Below are 12,109 nucleotides of genomic sequence, written 5' to 3'. Positions count from 1 at the left end.
ACAACCCTTCAAAGACTCAACTCGCTTGTAATAAAATCCCAAGACTTTAAGACATGATCTGGCCCTGCTGCTTCTTTGATCTTAACTCCTACTCTTCTTACCGTTTGAACCACACACTGGCCTTCTTGCCATCCCACAAGAGTATGAAATTTGTACAACAAAAAACACTTATTCAAATGATTGATATAGAACTCTGCAACCAACAATGAGAGAAAAAATATATTTTTTAAGCACAGGAGGATCATTTAATAAAACTGACAATGTACTAAGCCAAAGACAGTGTCCAAAAATAAAAAATCAATACAGTAAGTCCCCTACATATGAGCCTTCAAGTTTAGAGCTTTCGAAGATGCGAACATGTGTTCGCATGTCCAATAATGTAAGTTACTTCACATGTCTGGCGTACATTGTCACCTGCGTACATCCTCTACAAATGGTTGTGCTTTTGTGTACTTTACTCTACAGTACTGTATAGAGTACAGGAGTACAGTATCTTTATTTCAAGCCCAGGATGTCCAGAAGCAAGCATAAAAGCAGTGGTGATGTAGCTGGTACTACTGTACTTTTCAAGGTACTGTACTGTAAGATTAAAAATGTTTTCTATACTTTCTTGTGTTTGGTTTTAATGTATTATTTGTGTGAAAAGTATTATAAACCTATTACAGTTCAGTACTATATAGCCAATTGTGTTAGGTGGATACCTAGGCTAACTTTGTTGGACTTACAAATGCACTCTCAGAATGGAACTTGTTCATATGTAGGAGACTTACTATATTATATAAACCAGATCCTCAAATCATAATATAAGGGCTTCCCAGGTGGTGCAGTGGTTAAGAATCCACCTGCCAATGCAGGGGACATGGGTCCAAGCCCTGGTCTGGGAAGATCCCACATGCCGCGGAGCAACTAAGCCCGTGCACCTCAACTACTGAGCCTGCACTTTAGAGCCCGAGAGCCACAACTACTGAGCCTGCGTGCCACAGCTACTGAAGCTTGCATGCCTAGAGCCCGTGCTCTGCAACAAGAGAAGCCACCACAATGAGAAGCCCGCGCACCGCAACGAAGAGTAGCCCTGCTCACCGCAACTAGAGAAAGCCCACACAGCAATGAAGACCCAATGCAAACAAAAATAAATAAAATAAAATAAATTAATTTTAAAAATCACAGTATGATAAAATGAAAAATCAATAACAAAAAGATAACTTAAAAATACAAGTCACCCATCCTTATATGGCCTTTGATTTTCAAGAAAGGCACCAAAGCAATCCAAGAAGTAAAGTTATTTCAATATATTATGCTGAAATAACTGAATATTCATAAGGAAAAAAATGAATCCTAACCCTTAGGTCGCAGCATACGCAAAACTTAAGATGGATCACAAGCCTAAATGTAAAAGCTAAAATCATAAAGCTTTTAGAGGAAAACATGAAAATGTCTTCATGACTTGGGATTAGGCAAAATTTCTTAGATTAAACACAAAAAGCAATGACCACAAAAGAAAAACTTATAAAGTAGACTTTCTCAATATTAAAAACTTCTGGTCGTCAAACGTCACCCTTAAGGAAATGAAGACGTAAGCCACACACTGGGGGAAAATATTAACAAAATATATATCAGATAAAGGTCAGGTATCTAGGGTATATAAGGAATTCCTACAACGGAATAATAACAACAACAAAAACCCAACTCTTTGAAAAATAATGGGCAAAAGAGTTGAATGGACACTTCACCAAAGAAGGTAAGTGAGTGGCCAGTAGCACAGGAAAAGATGCTCAACGTCATTAGTGATCAGGGAAATACAACCTCAAACCAAATGTTATACCACGACATACCTACCAGAACACCTAATGGTGAGGATGTGAAGCACCAAAAATCCATACATTGTTAGTGGTAATTAGAACTTTAAAGTATTTTAAGGAAACCTATTTGTGTGTTCCCACTGAATGTTCTTCACGTTGAGCAACATATACAAAAGACAGGCAAAAAGGAAAAAGATCGGAGTGCCACAGAAAAAAATAGCAGGTTTTCCAAGGACAGAGTGTGATAACAGAGAGAAGAATAATGACAGCAGAGTAAATAATAGAGAAAAGGCAAAACATGGGCTACAAGAAGGAAAAAGGCAGTCAGGAGGAGGGGAATCCGAGTGGGAAGCCACTTAAATGAAAGCTTAAATGAGGTGATGTATAAGTGCCTACAACAGTGCCTGGCACAAAGGGTGAGTAGGATCCAAATATATTTATTAACTATAAATCAAGAGGAAAATTAAAGGAGGGAATTCCCTGGAGGTCTGCGCTTCCGCTGCAGGAAGCATGGCTTCGATCCCTGGTGGTCAGGGAACTAAGATCCCGCAAGCCTCCAGGGGTGGCCAAAAAAAAGGAAAGGCCAGGTATTCAATAACTGTTTCTTAAATAAATGTCTAGCCGCTCTGGCAATGTATACAAATAAATTGGTTATAAGTATTCTGTGCTAAATTCACATAGCATTTTTTTCATAATTCTATTTTTATTTTAGCGTGCTATTGTTTTAGGTCTATTGTTGAGTCAGCAAGGAATTTCAGGATGTAATTGAGTTTCTCATTTTCCGGCAATGACCATGTGAGAGGCAAATGAGAGCCTTTCACCAAAGGGCTTTTTTAATGTGTAAAAATGAGAACAAATATTAAGTGGGTCAAGTAATCCACTTGTGGCTAAATAAAATTCAGTCTTCATCTGATGAAACCAAAGTTCACTATGAAACCAGGATTACACTCAACGTTCTATACTGAACTGTGGTGCTAAGCCAGAACGCTTACGGCGTGGGAAAGTCTCTTAACTGTGCCTCAGTTCCCCTGCGCAGGTTGTGAAATACACAACCAATGAAAAGTGATTTTAAAGCACTTCTTGGGAATTCCCTGGCGGTCTGGTGGTTAGGACTCCGCAGCTTTCGCTGCCGGGGCCAGGTTCAATCCCTAGTGGGGAACTAAGATCCCCGAAACCTGCGCTACGAAGCCAAAATAGAAAATAAAGCACTTCTCAAGAAAGATGGGAACAGGGGCTGGTGAATGCCGGGACTTTTTTTTCCCAAGGGGAGAAAGAAATATGACAGAGGATGCCTATATAATGCTCAAGAAGTCACCTGCTGTGCGGTTTGGGGGGAAACACCCACACGTCTGGGGCAGTGTAAGTGGGCCTTTGATCACCTACCTGCCAGCTGTCATACTCAGCTCCACCCCTCCTCCCTCAGGCCAACGTTTCCCTTCCCCTTCTCAAGTCAGCCCAAAATGCATCATATGCCACTGTTACTCCGCCTCATCCCAAGCCTTATCAGTTTATTAACCCACGACCTATTAATCATTGGCCAGGCATGAACTTTTCTTCTCCTGGGTATCAGGGTGTGTGTTCTACTCTACCCCTAGTAAAGTTTTCACTGGAGTTTTCTGGAAAGCCCATCTTTAGCTGTTGTATGTCAATAAAACAGAGACCGCAATTGTTAGTGATGAACTTAACTCATTTCTGAAAGTGTTTTATGTGAAAATTGCTAACTTCTCAGAGTTATGGAATATCAGCTCTTTTGCACGAAGACGTCACAAAGATGCTTTCGCGGAGAAGTGATATGATGAAGGAGGGAGGAATGAAAATGTCAGGAACATAAAAATGAAATACATTTAAATAATTTCATTGGCCACTCTTTTAGCAAGAAACAGATATAGCTGACAAATCTACAATGTATTAAGGTCGTATGAGGCCAGAAAGCTTTTCATATTATTATAAGGAAACAGAATACACTCAAAGATTATATCAGGTCATAGCTAATCTGTCAACTGAAGTATACATATTAAGGATTTTGGTAAAAACTATATATATATATATATATATATATATATATATATTTTTTTTTTTTTTTTTTTTTTTTTTTTTTTTTTGTTGTGTCACATAGGTTGTGGGATCTCAGTTCCCTGACCAGGGATTGAATCCAGGCCACAGCAGTGAAACCCCAGAATCCTAACCACTAGGCTGCTAGGGAACTCCCAAAAACTATGTTTTGTTTTTGCTAAATTAACCAGTCTCATATGTCATCTTTTAGAGAGAGAATTTTGAGCACAATATAGAAATGTGTCAACCTGAGATCTGTTCTCCTGAGACCTGTGTCATAAGACACAATGCTCCCTTGTGAGATTCTTTTTATAAATTTATTTATTTATTTTTGGCTATGTTGGCTCTATTGTTGCTGTGCGCACACTTTCATTAGTTGCGGCGTGCAGGGACTACTCTTCGTTGTGGTGCCCGGGTTTCTCATTGCGGTGGCTTCTCTTGTTGCGGAGCACGGGCTCTAGGAGCGCGGGCTTCGGTAGTTGTGGCTCACGGGCTCTAGAGCACAGACTCAGTAGTTGTGGCGCACGGGCTTAGTTGCTCTGCGGCATGTGGGATCTTCCCGGAACAGGGCTCGAACCCGTGTCTCCTGCATTGGCAGGCGGATGCTTAACCACTGCACCACCGGGGAGCCCTGAGATTCTTTTTAAAGTAACAATTAATATTGTTAACAAAAAATTCAAACGGTACAAGAGGGTTTAGAAAGTGGTTCTTAATGCCAACTTCACATTAGAATCACCTGGGAAGCTTTGAAAACAATGCCAGTGACAGGGCCCTTCTTCCAGTTTCTCGCTTAATTGACCTAAAGTGGGCAAAGGGAACAGTAGTTTTAAAAGTTCTCCAGGTGATTTTAATATGCAACCAAGGCTGAGAACCACTTGTGTAGAATGGGAAAAAACTCTCCCTTCCACTCTTGATCCATTGGCCCTCAGTTCTCCTGCCGGATGCAGTCACAACAGGCTGTTGTGAATCCACGTGGCGCATACACACACCCTGCCTTTAGAAAACATGGCACCTATATATATATCCCCTGCACATAAATGTGGTACACTGATTAAGAGCAAGGGCTCTGAAATCCAGGCTACTGGGGTTTAAGTAACAATTCTTCCAAGCAATAGCCAGAATTTGGACACATGATTTAACTTCGCTCTGTTTCCTCATCTATAACGTGGTGATAAGTTCCAACCTCTGAGGGTTTCTATGAAGATTAAATGAGAAACTCCATTTTAAAGTGCTCAACAGGGATTTCCTTGGTGGTCCAGTGGTTAAGACTCTGCACTCCCAGTGCAGGGGGCACGGGTTTGATCCCTGGTCAGGGAACTAAGATCCTGCATGCTGCATGGCCAAAAAAAAATCAAATAAATAAAGTGCTCGATAAACGTTAACTGTTACAACTTCTTCACTTTTCCCCACCTAGCAATTTTCTAATAATATATCTTGCAGATGATTTTGTATCAGTTCCTATAAACATACTCCCTTCTTTTAACAGCTGCTTGGTAATTCACTGTAAGATGTACAAGTTAACCAGTGCCTGTTGATGGACATTTAGGTCACCTCTGGCCTTTTGCTACCACAAACAATCGTGCAGTGAATATCTCCTTACACTGATATTTGTGCATGTGTGCAAGTACTATACACCTTTAGTAAAAACGTCTAGAAAAAGAATTGCTGTGTTTAAAATTTTGACAGATTGCCAAATTGTCTTCCAGAAAGTATAAACAAGTGTACACTTCCACTAAGAATGTATGGGATTGCCTGTTACCCTAAACCAAATATATTATCAAATTTGTGGATATCTGCCAATCTCCTACGTGAAAATGGCTTTTTCTTTGTAGTTTTAGTGTGCAGTTCTTTTATTAAGAAGGAGATTTGGAATCTTTTCTAGAATTTGGGGAGACATTTGTAAACAAACACAATACAAAAGTATCGTGACAGAGATTTTCCTGCAGTGCTCTGGGTTAAGGAAGAGGGTCAGATAAGGTTCCACAGAGGAGGTGGCATTCGAGCAGGACCTTGAAAGATGAGTGGGAATTCTGCCACGGAGTGCTTTCATCCTGGTATGTCATAAACCAAAGGCTCAACTACTGTATGCTGACCTAATTGGCAAAATTAGGACATTTGCATAACACATTTTTCTGGATGGTTGAGGGGATTTCTGGCTATATACAGCAAGACAACTGACGCACAGATACCAGTACATGACTAAGCAAACTGCAGATTCAGACAGTGAGACGGGGCAGGCCCTGGAGGACCAAGCAGGAACTTAATAATGCACAGCTGGTTTCTTACATTTCATGGATATTGAGCGACATCTAATGGTCAAATAGAAAAAAGCAGTCTGCATTTTCAGTATTTTATTTTCAAGCGTACCATGCACTATTCCTAGCATTTAACACTATTAAGTTCTTTAATCCTCACAGCACTCCTATAATACAAGTTCTTTATCCTCATTTTATAGATGAGAAAATTGAGAAACAGAGAGTTTTTTTTAACTTGCCCAAGGTTACATAGACAGATAAGTGTATCCCTGGCTGTGTATCCTTGGACAAAAAGGGAATGTCATGGAGATTTAACCTAGTCAGGAGACTTAGGGTGTATGTAAAGAGTAATTACTATCCATTGCATATATGTCCAGTTCAGAACTCTCTGCTGAGCTCCAGATCCGTAAACGCCTACAGACCATCTCCATCTGGATGTCCAACAGGCACCTCAAAATCAATACATCCCACATCAAAGTCTTCCCTTCCCCTTAGGCTATTCTTCCTATGTTTTCTATCAGTAAATTCACTAGGTTACCTAGGCCATCAGTTTTACCCAACATTGATTTTGGACACTGGGTGCAAAAGTCAACACAGGAAAAAGGCAAGTAAAATCTTTGTATTATTATAAAAACATTTTTGATCTTTCAAACTTCCTGAAAATTCTCAGAGACTCCATGGGTCTGAGACCACACTTTGAAAACTGCTGTTCTAGCTATGAAATCTCCTGTGGACACTGCAAATGTCTTTCTTTTCCGGTCTATTTTTGCTCCAGGAAATTAAACAAGGGATATCCTAATGTGCCCTCAGATCAGTTTGCATTAGAATCATTTTAGGTGCTTTAGTAAATGCAGGTTCCCGGACCCCACACCTTATGTACTTAATTAGAATAGGGAGAAGGGGAGATTCGCTTTTTTTTTTGCAGTACGCAGGCCTCTCACTGTTGTGGCCTCTCCCGTTGCGGAGCACAGGCTCCAGACGCGCAGGCTCAGCGGCCATGGCTCACGGGCCCAGCCGCTCTGCGGCATGTGGGATCTTCCCAGACCGGGGCACGAACCCGTGTCCCCTGCATCAGCAGGCGGACTCGCAACCACTGCGCCACCAGGGAAGCCCAGATATGCATTTTTTAACAGGCTTTGTGGACGATTCTTAAGCATTCTGGTCCTTTGCTTTCTAAAATTAGTCCTTTTAGAAATGCCTATTTTTAAGGCATTTGTGAAATCATTCATTTTCTTTGACTGGACTAAGGGGCTTTATTAGAGAACACCAAGATTACAAAGGACTTGAACTGGCATTGGAGCCCTTCTTCTTGCCAAAGGTGGGCACAACATAGACAAAGTGCTGGATGTACTGCTTGTCTTCTTTTTCTCCTGTTTGGCCACCTTGGGAATCTGACCTCTCACATTCCCAGCACAGGCCAGGGAACTGTGGACAGGGAATGTTGTCTACCATTCCAGTAAACATAAAATGTTGCTTACCATCCCAGTTCTACAAGGATCAGGCCATCAGCCACTTCAGCCACCTACCAAGGACAGTGCGCCCTGAGGGGAATTCAGGATAGAGAAAAACAGGAAGCATTCTGTGCTTTGGATACTGGACTTAGTTAAGATGCATATCTAAGAAATAATTTCAATGAACCCAGATGCTTGCATCTTCCCATACATAGATTCATAGAAAAGCACTAAAATCATTAACTTGAGATGTCTGTTCTTTGTGATTAGCAGTAATCTTTTGATGTTCAACTACATGGTTTTTTTTTCCAGCAAAAATCCTCCTAAATATCCTGGCTCCTCTCTTACCACTTCAGAGCAGTTCCTGAGAGCTATCTGAGAGGTTGTCTCCCAGGCTATAGTCTTCAGTAAGGTCCTGGAATAAAACTTAACTCACAACTTTTAGATTATGAGGTTTTTCTTAAGTTGACAGAAATATTCCTACACCAGCACAATCGAGTGAGAATACTGCTGGTTCCTTAGCTCTTCGTTCCTCTATTTCCTTCTATAGTGACCATGCAATATTATCAGAAATGGCATTTTGGCAGGGATAGGGGGAAATAGAGAGGTAAGAACAGGGGAGGTATTAACAACCCTCTTCCCCAGGACTGTCTCATTTGATGTTACCAGTGAAGGCTTGTGAACTTTGATTTAGCTGAGTTAATTTCGTGCATAAAAATGAGTTGCAGTGCTTGTTAAAAAATGATAGATTACTGGATCCTTCTCTAGCGATAATGATTCCTTAACCTTCGTGATTCTAATGTAGGTGGCCCTCAGGCCACACTCTGGGAAACAATGACTTAAACCTGGCCAAGAAAAACTGCAAAAAACTATCAGGACATGTGGTCTCTTTTGAAATCAAGAGGTTGGCTACTGAATATGGACAGCTTTGTTTTCCCGATTAGTGAAAATGATCCCTGCTGGAAGGAATTGATTCATTTTGGAAAGAGTGTGTTCAGTAATCTTTAAAGCACGGAAACATTTTTTCCATTCTTTGTGTGCAAACAGATTGTCGGCCTTCTTCAGGGATGCAGGCCCAGACAACATCTCAGCAGTCCCTTTCGGACAGAATTTTTCCACAGATGAAACTAGGTCAAGGAGAAAATTCAGAGCTGTTTGAGACAGAAAAAAAAAAAAAATCCAGAAATGCAACATAAAGCTGAGGGGCAGGGGAGGGGGGCAGGGGGTGGGGTAGACGACACCCACCTGCTTTGTTGGCCCTGGTGAAGGCCGATGGTTTGTCACATGAATCTCAGGCCTTCCTGTTCTCTGCAGCTGCCTTCTGAGTCACTGCGGGTGGCCAGGGAGGACCCTCTAACTGTCAGGGAACAGAAGACCAACCGACAGACCGACTGACCCTATGACTTTTAGGTGAGGCCACTGTGCCAGGCCAATTTCAAAATTAAAGACCAACTGCATCGTTGCCCATTCTCATTTATCTTAAGAAGTTCTTTAGTCTAGTTTTGCCTATGACCGCAAATCAGCAGAAGGCACAAAAAACAAGCTGGTAAGTGGAATTTGCATCTGGTAAATGAGAACCGGTTCCAGTCCTATTAGTCACTAAGATCATTTAAGGGTGGAGTGCGCTAGCAGGATAAACATTAAACCAAAAGCAACACTTCCTTGTAACAGTTGGGGTTTCCTAAGAGATCTTTAAAATGAAAACCCAGATGCCTAGGCAGGCAAATACTATAGTTAGAAAAGCCAACATTTACTTTTCTCTTTCCTCCGGCCTCAGCTCTTGCAGAATAGTGCTGGGTATATTATACTCATGAATTAAGATTTCTCTATTAATCATGCTTACATTGTATGAAAACCTCCCCCAAATTTTAAAACGTTCAGTCTTTTGCACTGAAGCATTCAAGAACCACTCCAAGTAATAGAAACAACATTGAGGTATAATGCATTTGAACGTGGCATCCTATCTCTATCCCTCAGCCCAGTGCCTGGATTCAAGAGGTGCTTAATAAAGACCTGATTATGTGATCAAATTATTAGCTATAGAACAGAGTTATAATAATTGATTTACTTCTCTGAGCCTGCATTTTCATTTCTGTGATCGGGAAGAAAACCTCTTCTGTCTACCTTACAGAATTTTTGTAAGGATCAAATAAAATAATGTGTATTGAAGTTTTGCTTTCTTATAGCAGAAAAATGCATTAAATATCTCTGAAAGGATAGATAAGAAACTGGGACTAGTTGTCATCCCTGGGTAGGGGAACCCAGAGACAGGAGTCAGGGCTAGGCAAAAGATTTCCTTTTCATTGTATATACAGTACTTTCCATCATATGAAAATAATGCATATGTAAGAATATTGGTATGAAATTTAGGCTTTAATAAAATCTTCATGAAAATTCAGAAGCATGTTATTTCATTTACATTCAGATCTGTTGTGTTTACTGCAATGCCTTGTAACAGAGTCTGAACTCGGTGTGTTCTACATGAGAATTAAAATTACACAGTAGAGGGCTTCCCTGGTGGCTCAGTGGTTGAGAGTCCGCCTGCCGATGCAGGGGATGCAGGTTCGTGCCCCGGTCTGGGAAGATCCCACATTCTGCGGAGAGGCTAGGCCCATGAGCCATGGCCGCTGAGCCTGCGCGTCCGGAGCCTGTGCTCCGCAACGGGAGAGGTCACAACAGTGAGAGGCCCGCGTACCGCAAAAAAAAAAAAAAAAAAATTACACAGTAGAGGAACTTCCCTGGTGGTTCAGTGGTTGAGACTCCACACTTCCAATGCAGAGAATGCGGGTTTGATCCCTGGTCGGGGAACTAAGATCCCCACATGCCACGCAGTGCAGCCAAAAAATAATAAATAAATAAATAAATAATTAAAAAAAAATTACACAGTAGAAAACTGCATATCTTTTAGAGTTACATTTCTTTCTCTCTCTCTTTTTTTTTCAATTGAAGTATAGTTGATTTACAGTATTGTGTTAGATTCACATATACAGCAAAGTGATTCAGTTATACATTTTTTTCAGATTTTTTTCCGTTAAAGGTTATTCCAAGATATTGAATATAGTTCCCTGTGCTACACAGTAGGTCCTATTGTTTATCTATTTTATATATAGTGGTGTGTATCTGTTAATCCCATACTCCTAATTTATCTGCCCCCCTCCCCTTTGGTAACCATAAATTTGTTTTCCGCGTCTGTGGGTCTGTTTCCGTTTGTTTTTCTTCTTTAATTTATTTAATTTTTTAATTTTTGGCTGCACTGGGTCTTTGTTGCTGCACGCAGGCTTTCTCTAGTTGCTGTGAGCAGGGGCTACTCTTTGTTGCCGTGCGCGGGCTTCTCATTGCGGTGGCTTCTCTTGTTGCGGAGCATGGGCTCTAGGTGCCCGGGCTTCAGGAGTTGTGGCTCGCAGGCTCTGGAGTTCAGGCTCAGTAGTTGTGACTTAGTTGCTCCGCGGCATGTGGGATCTTCCCGGACCATGGCTCGAACCCATGTCCCCTGCATTGGCAGGCGGATTCTTAACCACTACGCCACCAGGGAAGCCCCTGTTTCTGTTTTGTAAATAAATTCATTTGTATTATTTTTTAGATTCCACATTTAAGTGATATCATATAATATTTATCTTTCTCTGTCTGACTTATTTCACTAAGCATAATATTCTCTAGGTCCATGTTGCTGTACATGGCAATATTTCACTCTTTTATGACTAATATTCCATTATATATATATATATATATATATATATATATATATATATATATATATATATACCACATCTTCTTAAGCCAATAATCTATTGATGGGCAGTTGGGTTGATGGGCACTCAATTATTGTAAATAGTGCTGCTATGACCATTGGGGTGGAGTTACATTTCTCATCTGATGAAAATCAATGCCCTTGAATGTTTTTATACAATGGAAACATTAGTTCAAAGACCCTTGAAAAGGCAAAATAGAAAGAACAGTATGGAATTTTTATACTGGAATCTGATACAGTCAGTACATGTAAATCTAAACACTTTTTATCCAGAGAAGGTCTGAAAACAAGACGATTGTAATAGTTAATCCAATAGAAAATATATCATAAGCTTATTGTACACCAACAAATTTCATTTATTTAATATTTTGATACACCTCTTTTTTGCTTAGACCTTTGAAATTGGGGTGAGGGTCTTTGAAAGTTAGAACTCTATCAGAGAATTGCATCTGAAATGTATAAATCCTCACCTGGATGTTTCAATAGTACAGCAATAACTACTCAATAAGCTTTAAAAAAAATAAATCTGAATAGAAGTGATGGTGAATACACACCACTATATATAAAATAGATAACTAATAAGAACGTACCGTATAGCACAGGGAGCTCTACTCAACACTCTGTAATGACCTGTATGGGAAAAGAATCTAAAAAAGGGTGGATATACGTATATGTATAACAGATTCACTTTGCTGTACACCTGAAACTAACATAACATTGTAAATAAACTATACTCCAATAAAAATTTAAAATAAAAAAAGTGATAGTGAAATCTCTCCTTAAGTTTCTCTTTTTCAGTAAAGT

General features: G+C 40.2%; 1 long non-coding RNA gene across 1 annotated transcript; it reads right to left on the bottom strand.

Moving 5' to 3' along the window:
• Nucleotides 1–3,845: 3,845 nt before the first annotated feature.
• LOC125964720 (uncharacterized) lies at nucleotides 3,846–11,283 on the bottom strand. The gene is made up of 2 exons (XR_007477956.1): nucleotides 8,803–11,283; nucleotides 3,846–8,708 (listed from the first exon to the last, which is right to left on the bottom strand). It is a non-coding gene; the product is annotated as an uncharacterized LOC125964720 (long non-coding RNA).
• Between the last annotated feature and the right edge of the window lie 826 nt (nucleotides 11,284–12,109).

This window comes from Orcinus orca, chromosome 6 (assembly GCF_937001465.1).
Source record: "Orcinus orca chromosome 6, mOrcOrc1.1, whole genome shotgun sequence".
Lineage (NCBI taxonomy): Eukaryota > Metazoa > Chordata > Mammalia > Artiodactyla > Delphinidae > Orcinus > Orcinus orca.
Note: the sequence above shows the minus strand (reverse complement) of the source record. Positions and strands in the feature narration are given on the sequence as shown.